The sequence below is a fragment of the Rhinolophus sinicus genome, linkage group LG01, assembly GCF_036562045.2.
Source record: "Rhinolophus sinicus isolate RSC01 linkage group LG01, ASM3656204v1, whole genome shotgun sequence".
Taxonomy (NCBI): domain Eukaryota; kingdom Metazoa; phylum Chordata; class Mammalia; order Chiroptera; family Rhinolophidae; genus Rhinolophus; species Rhinolophus sinicus.
The window spans coordinates 59,081,003-59,097,766 of NC_133751.1; the positions used below are offsets into that span (position 1 = coordinate 59,081,003).

The 16,764-nt window shown below is 36.6% G+C and overlaps 1 protein-coding gene across 10 annotated transcripts in view; it reads left to right on the plus strand.

The window, feature by feature from the left end:
* Positions 1 to 16,764, plus strand: part of ZNF148 (zinc finger protein 148) — a 106,841-nt gene that overhangs the window by 6,993 nt on the left and 83,084 nt on the right. The window contains exon 1 of one of the 10 annotated variants that reach the window (XM_074330583.1): positions 6,023 to 6,041. The exons of 8 other annotated variants lie outside the window; for them this stretch is intronic. The gene's annotated coding sequence lies outside the window, so the exon portion shown is untranslated. Of the gene's footprint in view, positions 1 to 6,022; positions 6,042 to 6,141; positions 6,355 to 16,764 lie in introns of those variants that run through there. One more of the 10 variants, XM_019723693.2, reaches the window with a different exon arrangement.

The window sequence follows — 16,764 nt, forward strand, 5'->3', positions numbered from 1 at the left end:
TAAGATAGGAAGAGAGTCATTTGGGGTTGGGTAGAAAATGGATGGCCTTGAAAGCTGACTTCAGTAGTTTGTACTTGATAGGACGTGGTGTTGTGCTTGGTAAGCAAATAGAAGCTGGATTTAAGTATTGGCCTTTCTGTTTACCCACGCTATGGTTATGGAAAGAATTCCTTCCTTTCTGAGACTCAGTTTTCTCATCAGGAAATTGATAATCATTATGCTGTCTAGCAAGGATTTGAGGATTAAAGTGTGTTAACATATATGATTGAAGTGTACCTATTGAGCTTTTTTGAGAATTGAATCAAGCCCTGTGTATTAGATGACTTAATCTGACAATAGCTAAACCATCTGGATAGATGGGGGGCAGCGTGGTGGTAGAGTAAGATTGGCGGTGAGAAGCCCCATTAGGAGGCTACTGGAGAGACTAAGAAGGACTCAAATTAGTTTGATAGCAGCAAGATTAGAAATGCAGGGGTGGGATGTGATTAGATGGAGAGAGGAGGGGAAGATGACTAGAAATTCAGAGTTGTGGAAAGATTCAAAAGGCAACAGCTAAAATTGGGTTACATTTTTTGGGTAGTTTAGTTTTGTTGGACAATTGAGTAGTTTCTATTTTTTAGAGGTTGGAGGAGTTTTAACTTGACTCAGTGTGCAGTGGGGAACTATTTTTGAGTGGGGATATAAAGTGGGTTTAAGAATACTAATCTGGTGAACTGTTTTCTGTTTTGCAATGAAGAGAACCTAGTAACCAGAAGACAGGGTTAAAGGCTGTGACAAACATGTGAAGTATTGAGAGTATAAGTTGGGATGGTGGTAGTGGGAATAAAAGGAAAGGGATAGATACAAGAACTACATCAAAGAAAGATACGAAGGGTATGATGGCAAATGGGCTTTTGGGAAACAGTGGAAAAAAAGTGAACAAGAAATCTTATGGGAAATTCTAGAGCTTTTAACATGGGTGACTGAGAATGGTGATGCCATTAACAGAAATTATTGGATCAGTTAGCAGAACTGTTTTTGTGGGGAGGAATGGCTACTTGAGTTTTAAGACACATTGACCAGTGTATGAGGCACCAATAGAAGTATCCAAGGGGAATTATACAGCTAGAATTAAAAATATTGGATTCAGCTGAGGAAAGCGGTCCAGTAGCGATTTGGGAATATATACATAGAGTTGATAATTGAAACTACTAATTCTGGATTTGGTAGAGCGCTGATGGTTAGGAAAATATTTGGACTGATAATTGAGCTGTTAATTGAAGCAATAATTGAAGAATGTAGTTAAAAAGAAGTCGTCATATTCTAATTCCTCAGGAATAAATTAGATTGAGCCAGAGGATGATGGTTTAAAGATTATTTTTGGGAGCTGGGGGAAGATAATCATCGAACAAATGATAAACATAATTACTGTAGATGCAGTGGTAAGAGATGAGATGTGAGGGGGAGGGAATTAGAGAAAACTCCAGGACGGAACTTGGGAAAATACCCACTTTTTGGGCGAAGAAGAGGACCAGTAGTCATTGGAGACTGAAGTAGCAACTAGAAAGACCAGAGGAGAACCATGTGGTGCAGTGACATAAACCAAAGCAGGTAGTTCGTCATTGCCAAAGAGGATAAAGAGTTGGGTGGTGGTGGGTCATAGGTTTGGTACATTGAGTTGTTTTTTTGGTTTTCAAGAACAATTCAGGGACCAGAACGCCTGGGGGTAAAGAACTTAGTGGACTGGGAGAGTATGGGAGCATTGACTGTAGGAATTGTATTAAATTTATTTTAAGAAGGAGGAACAACTCTTTTTCTAAAACGGGAGGCAATAAGTAACAGATGGATGAAGATACAGAATTTTAGAAGCTGTAAAGAGGATCTGAGAACAGGTGGAGAAGCTGTGATTTAAGGGAATTTTATGGAATAGATTGATGGGATTAATTATTTGAATTAGTCAATGAGATGAGAGCTGTGTTTAGAATAAATCAGTTGTAGACAATTTCATAGCTTTTTGGTGGTGCTTAACACTCAATGGTGTGGGTGGGTGTGGAGAAAACAGATGGTGAAGATTATCATTGGGGAGACACATGGTGAATATAATGGAAAGTCATCCTATTCTGGAGAGGACAGTATGAAAATGGCCGACAGACAAATTTAAATTGTGTAGGGAGACAAAGGAGCCTAAAAGGAGGTGAAGAGCAGGTGTAGAACTAGAAAATAAAGTAGTTGTGGATTAAAAAAATAAAGGGTTTCTGAAGTTACAGTCCTAGTGGTACAGCACTTCCAACTGTGACCTGTTTTCAGTGTATATTCATGGGTGGCTGAAGTACTGATGAAGGTTTTAAGAGTTGAGGAAGGTTAGGATGTAGAAAGTTCTTCAGTATCATTTTTTGACGTCACTGAGAATAATGGCTGAGTACGGGACAAAATAGAATTGAAATCTCTGAGGAAGGAAGGTGGGAGGGTATTCTGGAGCTTGGTAGATGTTGCTGATGAAATGATTTGAATAATGTGAACTGCAAAGAGGTTTTTTAGTGATAGAGAACAGTGGGAGTGTCCCTGGGGAGCAGGAAGCAGTTGGTCCTTCCATCAAGCTGAAGGAGTAGGAGAAGGGATAGCTGAGTCATGAGAGAAGCAGGTTGTCCAGGAAGAGCCAAGCTCGAGTTAAGATGAGGCGGCCGCAACAATCCAGGCAGGAGATGACAGTGATCTGAATTGTTGTGGCCTTGGGATGGAGATAAATAGATGAATTTGTTACATTCACCCGTTATTTCAGTTTCTTTATAAATAAATTATACTTTCAAAATCATAACCATATGTAACATACATATGATATAAATTCAACCCAGAGATTTGTGTATTAGAAATGAGACGATGAGACAAACGATGAGGTGGAGGGGTACTGACATGAAAGGCAAAAGAAGACCTGGGTATTTGTTGGCAAAGAACATGGACCAGCTGATAGAAGCTAGTAAAAGGATAAAATGGAAATGAATGGAGGAGGTTGGAGTTACCTGACTAGGAATAAGAATAAGCTGAAGAAGACAGTGAGTAGCTTTAGGAGAGAAAAGACGGAGAAAACATAGTGCTACCTAGGAAATAACGCCAGGGGCCTATTCCTTCCCTCTGCATTCAGGACAGTCCTCGCCACCCGTGATGTTGTAAAGGTGACAGGACATCATGCATAGCTATTTAAAAAAAAAAAGGCATAAATGATAGAGACATTGAGATCTTTGATCTCTGCTTGAGTGCCTCAAAACCACATCAAACTTATTTACAAAAATTGTGTGGTGATAATTTGTATACGTAAAGAGGTTCAGGTAAAATGTAGAAAGAATGCTTTGGATGGTAGGAAGGAAGTGTCCTAAGGGATCTAACACAGCCTCTATAGCTTTCTTTTTTGTCTAAATGATTTTTATCTCATTTCTTTTTTTTAATTAAATTTTATTATTAGTTTCAGGTGTACAAAACAATATAATGATTAGACATTTACACCCCTCTCTAAGTGATAATGGCACCAAGTCTACTACCCATCTGACATACATAGCTACTGCAATACCGTTGGCTATATTCCCTGTGCTGTACTTTACATCCCGTGACTATCTATATATATATTTAATTATAGTTGACATCCAGTATTATTTTATATTAGTTTCAGGTGTACAGCGCGGTGGTTAGGTATTTATATAATCTATGAAGTGATCCCCCCATAAGTCCAGTATCCATCTGACACCCTACGTAGTCTTCGCAACATTATTGATTATATTCCCCTTACTGTATTTCACATCCCTATTTTTGACTATTTTGTGATGACCAATTTGTATTTTCTAATCCCTTCACCTTTTCACCCATTCCCCAATCCTATCTCATTTCTTCGCGTTCTTAGGAGGCTGGTTTGCTCTGTCTTCTCATTTCGTTTATTACCTGTAGATGGGTGACTTCCAGATATACAGTTCTAAAAATGCTCTCATATTTCTAGTTATTTGTCATTTATTGAACATCTCTAAAGGAGCTACTTTGCTAGTTCCAAAACCCAATAATGGCTGAAACTGAAACACTGTTGCTTTAAAAAGTTTTGTTTTACTTTTAAATCTTGGACATTATAACCTCAGGTCTTGAAACCTTCATCTTCTTCCATTGATGATATTTAAGGCCTAGACCATTTTTTGGCTTGTGTCTCTGCTCTCAAACTTTTTGCTTGTCCAGTTCTGCAGTCGTATTCATTTATGTCAGACCTTGTCTTCTGTCAACCTTTCCCTTGTACTATCAAAGATTTGACTGTCAAGTGCTTACCTGAACTGTGGTTTTTGAGATTCTCTATCAGTGCCTTGCTGTGGTCCTGGCAGCTGACGTTTTAAATCAGTAAGGGACCAATGCTGTATGTTTCAAACCCTTTGTGTTTGCATTATAGTCCTTACATGATTAACTAACTGAGCAAAGAATACTTTCTGACCCTCTCTGTTCAGATCAGGGTTTTTGATGTTACCCCATGTTTCAGAGAGAGTGTATTTGGTGGCAGAGAGAAAAATATGACAAGGTACAAAATACATCATAGTATTGGTGTTCTATCTTAGTGCATTTTTGCTTCAGGATGACTTCCAGAATCTAGCCCTGGGTCATTCATCGATTTCCTCCCTCCCTTTGGCATTTAGTCAGTCACCAGATTTCATAATGAAGACCCTATGGAGACCCAGAGCTTTGAAAGCCTAAGAGGGCCCAGGATTGTCACTTTGCCCAACTCACATCTTTGCTGTAATCTGCCTGATTTGGTCTAGAATTATTTCCAGGACCAGCTTCAGACATAGCTTGGGCCTTGGTGTTTAGGGGTATGTTCTGAATATTTGAATGAATTGTTTGGGTTAGACTAATAATGCATATCCTAAGGAAGGTGTTGGGAATGATACAGTAGAAATGGAGAGAGTATGTTTTAAGTGATAATTATATTAATTTAACATAGATAAGTGACTTCACAGTATAGTGGTTGGATGCCTGAAAATCTTGGTTGGCATGGAGTTTTCCTTGTAAATTTGAGAAGAGCGATGTCCAAGGGATTGGAACGAAACACACACTTCATGTTTTGCAAGGTCCTGTATATGTGTGCTTGTCAACACTTACACATCTGCATGTATAAATACATATTATATTTTGGTAGAGTTAATTTGATTAGATTCTATAATTAGTCTTTAGGGAAATGAGCATGGTAGTCTTGAGTTACGGTGATTCAGATGAGTTGGTAGAGAATATTTGGAAAGATTGTCAGGTTATTGGGGGTATGTTTAAATGGATTTTTCAGTGACTGGTGGCCTCTCTGAAATAGGTTCACAAAATTTGAGGGCAATTGGGCAAAATTTTGTGTTAAGTGGGAGAGTTAGCTTTCAGGGAATGACGGAACAGACAAAAAAAATGCAGTGTTTGAGAAAGTAATTTATGAATTATTTGGTAGGAGCTGATAAAAATTATAAAAGTTGTGGAGAGGTTTTGAATAGGTAAGTGGGAGATGGAAGGGATTTATTAGGAAGCTTGTTACTATTAGAAAAGTAAATTTCAAAAGAGTAAAATTGGAAAGATGGTTTAGGGGAATTATTCTTTTGGGAAAATGCAGTTCTTAGGTTAAAAACAAGGCAAGGGCAAACTAAAATGAGTAAATTAAGGTGTGGAGAACAGTAAGAAGAAGGCTTAAGGAAGAGGTTACAGAAGGAGATTTCTTATTGTTAAGTATTGTGTTGGATTCTACTTTTGATTAGTGGTTCAGTAAGGAAAGGGGCTTAAATTTCCCATGGTTTGTAAGGGTGGGGAATTTTACCGAGGATAATTAAGCATAATAGTTTTATTTCTTGAGAAACCCGGGACGTAGGGAGCCCTGGCCGGATCCGATAGCCCCACGGGAGGGATCTTGCCGGCGCTCGGCTCGGCGGCCGGCGGAGCAGCGGCGCGGAGTCGCGCGGGTGTTGGGCCCGGAGCCGCCGCGCGTCCGCCGGCAGCGTCCGCGAGCGGGCGGAGCAGAGCCGGGGCGGTGGGCCGCGGGCCGCCGGGATTCGCGCACCCACCGAGGAGCTCCAGTAAGTGAGCAGGCCCGGCGCCGCGCGGTGGGGGCCGGGGGAGGAGCTTTCCGCGCGCACCAAACCTCCGCACGCGGCTCTCAAGTCTCCCTTTTGTTGTGTGTGTACGTGTGTGAGTGTGCGCGCGCGTGCGCTAGTGCGCCTGTGTGCAGGGAGGCGGCGGAGGAGCGCGGAGCAGCCGGAGCTTTTCCTGCCTCGGTGGCTGGCGCGCCCGGGGCCTCAGCGGGCGGTGGGGCCTCCCAGACACCCGGCTTCCGGGTCGGGGCCCGCGGCGCAGTCAGGGCCCCTTGCCCCCAGCGAGATGGCAAACTTTGTGAGTGGCTTCTCGGCAGCTGACAAGTGTCTGCCTGACAGCGGGGGCCGCCGAACGTTAATTGACACCACTTTTGCCTCTTAACCCTGTTTTTTTCCAAATCTTCTGTTGGATTGCCTTGTGTTTACAGTTTTATGATATGCGAAAAGGTCAGATGGGTAACTCGGTCTGTTAGACAGTTTTTTTACTTGGTATCAAGAGAAAAAAAATGTACGCCGATATTCGCATATGGGTTGCGCTAGTAAAACCTGCAAGTTTAGTGGTAAGAACAGCCCTACGGCCTTTCCAGATTTTGGCTATGGGGCAGACTTTTGCCTTTCAGACTTTGTGAAGCACTTCTTTACCGTGCCAGGAAAGAACTTGTGTAGTAGACTAAAAGCTAGATAAAGTTAGGAAATGCAAAATTAACGCCCTCCCCAAGAGCTTGAATTAAAAACAGCTTTTTTTTGCTTTACATAATAATTCTGATTTGTGTAGTTTGCATATAGTTTTGCAAAATCGGGCATGGTGATTAAAAAAAGCATTTATTTTGTAGAGGGCAGTGGTAAAGGCACCACACAGTTTTGAAATTTCAAGTATGTTAAATGTTGCTATAAATAAAATCCTATTCAGATTTTTAGATTTAATAAATCTAAAAATACGTTTGCAGTTGTCCTTTGGGTGCAGGAGGAAGTCCTGGGTTTCTCAGTGCATGTTTCTGGGCAGATTTTCAGTATTGTCAGCATGATACGGGTATAGAACCTTAACCTGAGTGAATAATTTGCTTGAGATTACCAGTCTGTTTTGCAGCTGGGAATAGCCTCTGGGTCTCTTATTCCCAGTCTGGTGACCTATCCAAGAATAGACTAAGGAAACTAGTTATTTGTCGGTTTGGTGGAAAATATGGCTGAGTTGATTTTATAGAGAGTATTAAAGAGCCAAAAAGTGAATGTGAGTTTTCTGTTGTAGCATTTAAATGTGGTTTCTCCACACTGAATGTCTTTGGCCTTTTTTTAATACATAAAGGATTTAAGGATATGCCTTAGTGTTAACTTTTCATGGCATGTGTAGCATATTTACACTTCATTAAAACAGATTCTTATTGTATTTAACTGTGGGTGGATGTGTTTTTCATGTGGGTATTCTCAGTAGTTAAAGAATAGCAGGTGACTGGAGAATGTTTAATCTCACAAATGCTAGGAGAAGAATAATTTTGTTAACTTAATCTCTGATTTAAAAACCTTTGGCTTTATTGAGGATGGAACACCTGTAGATTTTCTCAGCTTTTTATACTGTTATTCTCCTTATTATTACTATATTAGCTCTGCACAATATTTGGTTAATATGTTTTTTAGTAGGCCTCATACAAAAGAGTATCTTTTTGTAGTAGGAGTATGTGAGTTGAAGTTGAACCTTTTTGTTTTGTTCATTCCTAGCCTTATACTTTTCCTCCTATATCACAAAAACGAAAACAGTCTTTCTTCTTTCTCCTTGCCATCTTCAAAAGAACCCTCAGAAGTTTTAATCTAATATCAGAGGTTCTCCAGCAGAGGTGATTTTTGGAGACATTATTGGTTGTTACCCGCGGGGATGCTAAGGGTATCTAGTGGGTAGATGCTAAACCTCCTAAAATGCACCTGAAAACCCCCACAACAAAATTATCCAGTGCACAATGTCAGCAGTGTTGATGTTGAGAAACCCTGATCTAATAATATTCTCCCAAATAATTTAAACCTATAAAAGTTATTTATGATATAATTAACAACATAATTATATATATTGTGTATTTATGTAATTATAACATTTATAATGACATTTCTGTATCACATCTAAATGTTTTCCAAAGATGTCATTAGAATGATTATGGGTCAAAGGTTATAAAGTATAGTTTAGAGCATCATTATATAGAATTTTGGACTGGGGAGACTAACAAGTATAACCCTTTCAGTATGCAGATAAGGAAACGGAGTTGCAGAGAGATTGTGACTTAACCCAAGGTCCCACAGATAATGCAGAGCTCAGATCTCGTTATTTCTATTATAATCTAATTTAAATTAATTTAAATTATTACTAAGGGAAACATATCATTTTTCCTTGATAAATAAAATCATAAAAATTACATTGTGAGAATCTCAGTATTCAGTGAATTGTTACTTTTTCAGATTCACGTATGTTGAATTCTTCAGCATGGTTTTGTAACCATTGTAAGTTTTTTAGCATCCACTTTTTAAAAATATGTTGAAAATTTTAAAAGCACATAACAAATTTTAAACAAAATTTAAAGTTAGTAATGATACCGTAGGCATCATTGGGAATGCAAACCCAACTGGAATTGTTAAAATGTCTTACGGTGTCTTGAACTTAGATGTCTGATTTGTTGTGAGGACCACAATAATAGTGAGTTACTGCGCTGATGGTAAATCTGTTCTAGCAAGAGCATTTTGGCTAATTTTAGGAAAAGATGATAGAACTTTCAGGTAACATGTAATTGAGTGAAATATAAATTGGGTATGTATAGTAGATGAAATATTTTCAAATTAAGCTGTGTTGTCAGAGGAAGAAATATTCTTGGGGTTCTTAACGTTTAAAAATTTTTTCTGTAGTGTTGTTTTTTGTAATACTAGTAAAACTATGAGGACAGAAGACCCCATGAGCAAAGATTTCTTTGAAAATTGTTTTATATAAGAAATTTATAGAAAAATTTAAAAGGCATATTAGTAAAAAACAATACACTCACCAACTGGGGAAGTTGCTGTTAATATATTGATATATATAGTTTTCTTATACCTTCATTAACTTTTTGTTATGGAAAAATTTAAGTAGCTAAAAAAATAAAGTAGTAATGATGAATCTCCATATACCCATGACCTGGCTTCAACAGTTAGCAGTCGATGGCCAGTTGCATTTCATCTGCACGGGCCTGCTACCTTGTTGTAGCGAGCTTCGCTTCATTGTGCCTCGCAGGTGTTGTGTTGTTTACAAATTGAAGGCAAGAGCCTCAACCAGCAAAAAGATGACGACTTGCTTTATTGCCATATTCTTTATTGCGGTTGTCTGGAACCAAACCTGCGATAACTCTTGAGGTCTGCCTGTACCTCTACCCCTTGATCCCCTCTCTTTAAAAAAAAAAGAAAAACCCAAAAAACGAACAAATCTCTATTTTGGAACAATTGTAGACTCACAAGAAGTTGCACAATTAGTACAGAGTCCTGTGTATCTTTTGCCCAGTTTCCCTCCAATGGTGACATCTTACAAAGCTCTAGGAAGACATCAAAACCAGGAAATTGACAATGGTACATCACCGTTAACTAAAAAGTAGTGAAAGTTAATTTTCACCACTTTTTAAAACCTGAATTCATTTTTGTGTGTATAGTTCTGTGCAGTTTTTTCCCCATATATATAAATTCATGTAACTATCACCTCGGGAAAGATACAGAACTAACTGTTCAGTACCATGAAGAAAACCCCTTTTGCGACCTCTTTATATTTGCACTTCAACCCAAAACCCCTCCCTGTCCTCTAGCAACCTATTCTCTATCTCTATAGTTTTGTCATTTCAAGAATGGTATGTAATGCTATATTTATTAATATATACTTTGTTTAAGCATTCACCTGTCAAGGGACTTCTGGTATATTCAGTATTTTGCTATTAAGAATAAAGTGGCTGTGAACATTCAGGTACAAGATTTTGTGTATACTCCTCTGCGACAGAGGGAGCTTCCTGTATTGTAGGGCGAGGACATGTTTAGTTTTATAAGACACTCCCAAACTTTTCCAGAATGGTTGTACCATTTTACTTTCCCACCAGTGTGTGTGTGGGAGAGCTACTTTTTCTTCATCCTTGTCAATATTTGTTACTATCCTATTTTTTATTTTAGCTGTTCCTAATATTTCCCCCAAAATAAGACCTAGCCGGACAATCAGCTCTTAATGCATCTTTTGGAGCAAAAATTAATATAAGACCTGGTATTATATTATATTATATTATATTATATTATATTATATTATATTATATTATATTATATTATCTGCTATTATATTATACCCGGTCATATAGTTAAATAAGACCAAGTCTTATATTAATTTTTGCTCCAAAAGACATATTAGAGCTGATTGTCCGGCTCGGTCTTATTTTCGAGGAAACATGGTAGTGATGTCTTATTGTGGTTTTAGTTTGCATTTCCCTAACGGCTAATGATACTGAACATCTTATATGTACTTATTTGCAGTCTATGTGTTTTGCTCATTTTCTAATCAGAATTTTTTTTAACCGTTTAGATTATTTTTCTTTTGATGTGTTTTCCAAGGACCCATCAACTCCAAGTCAAGTAGTAGTTTCAATCTAGTTGTGGAGGGCACAGCTCACAGTGGCCCATGTGTGGATTGAACTGGCAACCTTGTTAAAAGCACTGCGCTCTAACCAACTGAGCTAACCGGCTGCCCTTTAACTGTTTAGTTTTGAGAGTACTTTATATATTCTAGATACAAGACCTTTGTCAAATATGCGGTTTGCAAACATTTTTCTCAGTCGGCAGCTTATTTTTTCATCTTCAACATGGTCTTTCACATGGCAAATGTTTGTTTGTTTATTTTATTTTGATGAAGTGTGGTTATTTCATATGGAGCATGCTTTTGGTGTCAGGTCCAAGAACCCTTTTCTTTAGGTCCTGAAGGACCTTTCCTGTTTTCTTACAAAAGTTCTGTAGTTTCATGTTTAAATTCATGACCCATTTTGAATTAAGTTTTGTATACGGTTGTAAGGTTTAGGTCAAGACTTTTTTTTTTTTTGTATGGATGTGCACTTGTTCCACCACTGTTTTTAGAAAGGACTATTTCTCCATTGAATTGTTTTTTCTCTATTGTCAAAAATCAGTTGAGGATATTTGTGTTGGTCTGTTTTTGAGTTCTGTTTTCTGTTCCACTGATTGATCTCTGTGTTTATTCCTGTCAGTACCACACTGTCTTGATCACTATAACTGCACAGTAAGTCTTAACATCAGGTAGAGTATTCCTCCCACTCTGTCAAGATGGTTTTAGCTATTGTGTTCCTTTCCTCTTCATATAAATTTTAGTATAATCTATTCTATGTCTACAAAAAAAAATCTTGGTAGGATTTTGATGGGAATAGAATAAACCTATAATTCAATTTGGGGAGAATTTATTTAGAGATTTTCAATCCATGACCATGGGGTATCTCCATTAATTTAGATCTTCCATGTTATTTTGAAGCACATTCTAGGCATCATAGTTTTTTCTTAAACAACTTTATTGAGCTATAAGTATGTGCCATGTAATTTACCCATTGAAAGTGTACATTTCAGTTGTTTTTAGAGTATTTACAGAGTTGTGGGTCCATCACCATACTCAGTTTTAGAACATTTTCATCACCCTAGAAAGAAACTTTATTGTATGACTGCACTAATATGAAATGTTAGCAGTAACTCTCCAGTCCCCTTTGTTCTAGCCCCTGGCAGCCATGAATTTACTTTCTGTCTCTCTGGCCTTGCCTATTCTGGACATTTCATATTAATGCAGTCATACAATAAATGGTCTTTTATGTCTGGCGTCTTTAATTTAGCATAACGTTATGTGATGTAGCATGTGTCAGGAGTCCATTTCTTTTTATTCTGCTGTGGAAATATACCACATTTTGTTTATCTATTCATCAGTTGACTGACATGTGGGTTTCCACTTTTTGGCAATTCTGAATAATGCTACCATTTACAGTCACGTTTTCATATGAACATTTATATTCAGTTCACTTGAGTAGCTATCTAGGAGTGGAATTGTCGAGTCATATCCCATAAATCATTGCCAAGACCGGTGTCATGAACCTTTCCCTCTTATGTTTTCTTTTAGGAATTTTTATAGTTTTAAGTCTCACGTTCAGTCTTTTATCCATTTTGCGTTGATTTTTGTGTATGGTGTAAGGTAAGGGCCCATTTTCATTCTTTTGCATGTGGATTCCAGTTTTCTCAGCACCACTTGTTGAAAAGCCTGTCCTTTCCCCATTGTGTATTCTTGGTACCCTTCTTGAAGATCAGTTTGTCTATGTATGTGTCGGTCTATTTTTGGACTCTGTTCTCTTTGATTGGTCTGTATGCTTGTCTTTATGCTGATACTATACTGTTTTAATTATTGTAGCTTTATAATGTGTTTCAAAATTAGGAAACATGTAGCCTCCAGCTTTTTGTTGTTCTTTAAGATTGTTTTGGTTATTTGAGGTTCTATTTGAATTGTGCTATTTCTGTGAGAAAGGCCATTAGGATTTGGATAGGGGTTGCATTGAACCTGTAAATTGCTTTGGGGAGTATGGACGTTTTAACAGTCCATGAACATGGGGTGTCTTTCCATTTGTGTTTTCTTCTTTCAGCGTTCTGTAGTTTCAAATCTTTTGCCCCCTTTGTTAAGTTTATTCCTAAGTACTTTATTCTTTTTGATGCTGTTGTAACAGTTTTAAATTTTGGTGAAGTCAATTTACCTATTTCTGTTTTTCCTTGTACTTTTGGAGTCACATCTAAGAAGGCTTTGCCTTATCCAGGGTCACAAAGATTTATTCCTATATTTTCTTCTAAGACTTTTATAGCTTTAGCTCTTATATATAGGTGTTTAATCCATTTAGAGTTAATTTTGTATGTGTTATGACGAAGGGGTCCAACTTCATTTTTTTGCATGTGGATATATGTTGGTCCAGCATATTTTGTTGAAAAGCTTATTTTTTTCTCCACTGCATTGTCTTGGCACTCTGTCAAAACTCATTTGACTGTAAATGTTAGGTATTATTTTCTGGACTCTCAGTTCTGTTCCTTCATCAATATGTCTGTCTGTCTTTATGTCAGTACCACAGTGCCTTGATTACTGCAGGTTTGTATTAAGTTTGAAATCAGGAAGTATGCATCCTCCAACTTTGTTCGTCTCTTTTAAGATTGTTTTGGGTATCCTGGGTCCCTTACAATTCCGTATGAACTTTAGGATCAGTTTGTCAATTTCTGCACTAACTGTTTGTATTTTGGCATGGGTTGTGTTGAATCTGCAGAACAATTTTGTGAAATATTTTTATTTTAATATTTTCCAATCCATGAATACTAGATGTCTTATTTGTTTTTAATTTCTTTCAACGATGTTTAATGGTTTTCAGTGTACAAATCTGGTATCTTTTTTGTTAAATATATTGCTAAGTACTTTATCCTTTTTGATGCTATTATAAGTGGCATTGTTTCCTTCACTTTATTGTTGTATTGTTCATTGTTATATGTAAAAATATACAGCTAATTTTTGTATAATGTTCTTGTATTAGGCAACTTTGCTGAACTTGTTTATTAGTTCTTGAAGTTTTTTAGTAGATTTGGTATTTTGTATATAAGATCATGTCATCCGCAAATAGAGATAATTTTATCTTTCTTTCCAATGTGAATGCTTTTTATTTCATTTTCTTGCCTAATTCCTCTTGCTAGAATGTCCAGTGCGGTATTGAGTAGAAATAGTGAAAGTAGTAGACATTTTTGTCTTGTTTCTGATCTTAAGGTGAAAGCATTCAGTATTTCACCATTAAGTATAATGTTAGTCTCAGATTTTTTCTTAGATAGTTTTCATTAGGTTGAAGAAATTTCCTTCTGCTCTTTAATTTGTTGGGAATTTTTATTGTGTAAATTTGTTAGATTTCATCACATGTTTTTCTGCATCTACTGAGAGATCTACAAAACTTAAAGGTTTATGTCCTTTATTCTGTTGAGGTGGTTTAATAATATATTAGTTGATTTTTGCATATTAAACCAATTTTGCATTCCCAAGATAAATTCCACTTAATCTTGGTGCATAATTGTTTTTATGTGTTAGTGAATTCAGTTTGTTAGTATTTTGTTGAGGATTTTTGTGTGTATATTCATAACAGATAATGGCTTTTTGTTTTCTTATGATGTCTTTGTCTTGTTTTCGTATCAGTAATACTGACCTCCTAAAATGAATTAAGAAATGTTTGCTTGTATATTTTTGGGAGGAGTTTGTGAACAGTTGGTAATAATTCTTTATTAAATTTTTGGTAGAACTCCCAGTGGAGCTTTCTGAGCCTAGAAGTTCTTTTCTTGTGGACCTTTTAAATTTAAGAAATTATTTTTCTTTAATGGTAATGAAACTATTTAGATTATGGGTTTCATTTTGCTTTGGTTTCAATTGTGTGATTTTGAGAAATGGTCCACATTTTTTGTGTTGAATTTAAGAGTGAAGTATTTTGTACTGTTCACTTATTATCTTTTCAATTGCTGCAAATCTGTAGTGATACCTATTTCATTCTTGATATTATATTGGTGATTTGTGTGTTAGCTCTTTTTATTTTTGTTAGTGATGTTAGAGGCTTATAAAAATGTTTGCTTCATTGATTTTCTCTATTTCTGTTTTCAATTTCATTGATTTCTGCTCTTCATTATTGTCCTATTGCTTGCTTTGGGTTTATAGTTTGCTTTTTTTAAAATTAAGTTTCTTGGGGCAGGTAATTAAGTAACTGATTTGAGATCTTTACTCATTTCTAATGTAAGCATTTAGTACTATAAATATTCTTCTAATTACTGCTTTATCTGCATTCCACATATTTTGACATTATTTTCATTTATTTTTACGTATATATTTTAAAATTTTCTTTGAGATTTCCTTATTGATTCATGGAATTTTTAGAAGTGTATTGTTTTATCCCTGTGTTTAAAGATTTTTCTGTTGTCTTTCTGTTACTGATTTCTAGTTTGAGTCCATTATGGTCAGTATGTACTCTGTATTACTTCAGTTCTTTTAAATTTTGTTGAGGTTTGTTTTATGGCCCAAGATATGGTCTGTCTTGGTGAATGTTCCATGGGTGCTTCCAAAGAAGTGTGTATTCTGCTGTTGTTGGTGGAGTATTCCGTATATGTCAACTAGACTGTTGGTTGATTGTGTTATTAGTATGGCCACTCTGCTTTGTTTTAAAAATTGTCATAGCTTTTCCATTCTATTCCTTTCAGTGTGTGTTGTAATTTCTTGTTAGAAACATATAGTTGCTAACAGGGTGATTATAAAAATCTACCCTGCCAGTCTGTTGATTGGTACTCAGAGCACTTGCATGTAAGGTAATTATTGACGTATTAGTGATTAAATCTGCCATTTCATTATTTGTTTTCTTTCTTTTTTGGTTGTTGTTGTTTCTCCTGCCTTCTTACAGATTACTAGAACATTTTTCAGGATTCCATCTTTTATAATTCATAAAATATCTATTTGTAATGTTTTTGAGTCTGTCTTGGTATAGTTTTTGTAGTGGTGGTTGCAATGATTACAGTATGTATATGTGACTTGCAATAGTCTGCTGGTATTAACATTTTTACTTTGACTAAAGCGTCAAAACTTCACTTTTACCATTTGATGCATTCCCAACTTTGAAATACAATTTCTTGTGTATCAGGTGGTGTTATAATTTTTGTTTCAAACATCAAGTATGTTTATAAAACTACTGATGGAAAAGATAATCTGCTGTGTATACCTATATTTTTTCTGTTTGTTTGGAAAATTTTCTTTAGCCAATCTTTATGGGTAGGGCTGCTAGTGACACGTTCTTTTAATTTTTATTGTTTTGAGAAGGATTTTTTTTTAAAAGTCCCCTTTCTTGCTGTCATCTGAATTTATTCCGTTAAAATTCATGTTGAAATCTAAGGCCCAATATGATGGTATTAGGAGTTGGCTCCTTTGGGAGGTAATTAGGTCATGAGGGGCTAGCCCTCATCAATGGGATTAGTGTTGTAATAAAAGAGGCCCCCTTTCTGCTATCTGAGGAAGAGGGCACTCACCTGACTGCTGGGACCCTGATCTTGGACTTCCAGTCTCCAGAACTGAGAAGTAAATTTCTGTTGTTACGAGCCACCCACTCTGGTATTTTGTTATTAGCAACATGGCTAAGACAATCTTGAAGAATAGTTTCACTGGGTATAGGAGTCTTGGTTGGCAGTTCTTTTTTTCTCTTAGTATTCAGAAAATTCTGTGCCACTTTTTTTAACCTTTGTTGTTTCAGATGAGTAGTCTGGTGTCATTTGAATTGTTCCATTATAGGTAATATGTCCTTTCTTTCCAGCTGCTTTTAAAGTTTTTCGCTGTGTCTTTAGTTTTTGAACGTTTAATTATTATATGTCTTGGTGTAAATTTCTTTGGATTTATTCTGTTTTGGGTTTGCTCAGTTTTTTGGATTTGCTGCATTGTTTGTATTTGCCACATTGGAGAAGTTTTCAGCCATTATTTCTTCAAATACTATTTCAGTCTGTCTCCCGTTCTCCTTTCTTTCTGGAGCTCCAGTGATATGAATGTTGGGTTTTTGTTATTGCCCCACAGTTCCCCAAGACTCTTAATTTTTTTCAGTCAATTTTCTCTGTTGTTTAGATGGGTGAGTTCTATTTTTCTGTCTTCAAGTTCAATGAGTCTCTT